Genomic DNA, 1,842 nt, shown 5'->3' with positions numbered 1-1,842 from the left:
TTATGATGGAGATGTTGGAACACTTAATGATAATTATGATTTTTGATGAGTTGCACCTTTGATTAGTTGAAAACTTGCTAGTAATTGTATCTTTTGAATGTAGAACATTATGGGTTTGTCATTATGTACGTTTTATTTTTTGTTTACTTATAAACTTTGATGTTTGAAGTTGTTTGTGAACCTCTAATATTAAGTAATGGATAATTTATTATGTGAAATATCAAATTTTATTAAGTTAGAGATCATTGAATTTATATACTTAAGATTATTTTAAATTTTTTAATAATTTTATTTAATATTTAATTAAACCGGTTGAATCCCGGTTGAACCCCGGTCGAACCAGTGAACCATTGAACCAGTGGCCTCGCCGGTTTATTGACCGGTTTGGTTCTCGCAACCTTGATAACAGCGATGATGAAAATAATGAAACAGCAAATAGAAGCAGGTAGCAGAAGCAGCAATGCAAAACAGAAGCAGGTAATAGAAGCAGCAATGCAAAACAGAAGCAGCAATTCAAAACAGAAGCAGCAATGCAAAACAGAAGCAGCAATGCAAAACAGAAGTAGGTAACAGAAGCAGCAATGCAAAACAGAAGCAGCAATGCAAAACAAAAGCAGCTAATAGAAGCAGCAATGCAATATTCATCATGATTCATGAAGCAGCTAGAAAATCAAAATCCAAAATCAAGCATAGAATAGGCGAGCTCACAGAACAAGATCAGAACCTCAGAAAATCAAAATCAAGAAGCATAGGTGAAAGAACAGAGTCTTACCAAATTCAGAAGGAGGCGGGCTCGGCCGGTGGTGGTCGCGGCTGCTTGATAAACCCCAATTTGACGGTTTATCTTGTATTGAATTTAGAGTATTTTGATGACCTTTTCTCGCATTTAACCTATGAATTAGCATGGTTTTGTAATCTCTCCCGTATTTGTGCTTAAGTGTAAAAACATGCTTTTTAAGCTTTATTTTGATGAATTCTAATTCCTCTTTGATTCCATAAGATGCCTTGATGTGTTTGCTAGTAATTCCAGGAGTGAAATAGGCTAGGCATGGATCAAAGGGAGCAAGGAAGGAAGCATACAAGTGGAGAGAAGCATAGAAAGTCAAAGAAGTGAAATCAGCCAAGCACGCGCACGCGCACAAGGCACTCGCGCGCACATTGCAGAATCGACCAGGGGCACGCACACGTACCATGCACGCACGCGTCGAAGTCGGCACATGACTTCATTAAAGCAACATGTGCCTGGCGATTTGGAAGGGTTTCTGAACCCATTTTTGGCGCCAATTGCTGATAGAAAGGAATAAAAGGATCAAGGATTGAAGGGGAAGACAATCTTGGAATCATTTTGAGCATCATTAGGATTAGGATTAGTTAGTTTTAGAGAGAGAAGCTCTCACTTCTCTCTAGAATTAGGATTAGGTTTAGGCTAATCTCTCTTCTTAGATCTAGGATTAATTCATGCTTTGATTCACTTTTCCTTTATCAATTCTTAATCTTCTCCTCTTTCTCTTTCTAGTTATGTGCTTTAATAATTGTAATTCTTCATTTTGTTTTGGATAGATTGTTGTTTCTTTGTTTTCTTTCATAATGCAAGTTGAGGTCATTCATGATAATTGTGATTTCCTTGATTGTTGTTGTTAATATTTTGCAATAATTGTTGTTAGATTTTATTCTTGTTATCAATTTACTATGCTTTTCTTATATGCCTTCCAAGTGTTTGATAAAATGCTTGGTTGGATTTTAGTGTAGGTTTTGTTCCTCTTAGCCTAGGTAGAGTAATTAGTGACTCTTGATTTATCTAATTCCTTTGTTGATTGATAATTAGAAGTTGCTAATTGATTT

The sequence above is a fragment of the Arachis duranensis genome, unplaced genomic scaffold, assembly GCF_000817695.3.
Source record: "Arachis duranensis cultivar V14167 unplaced genomic scaffold, aradu.V14167.gnm2.J7QH unplaced_Scaffold_64241, whole genome shotgun sequence".
Taxonomy (NCBI): domain Eukaryota; kingdom Viridiplantae; phylum Streptophyta; class Magnoliopsida; order Fabales; family Fabaceae; genus Arachis; species Arachis duranensis.
The sequence above is the reverse complement of the archived record's forward strand: the minus strand, read 5'-3'. Positions refer to the sequence as shown.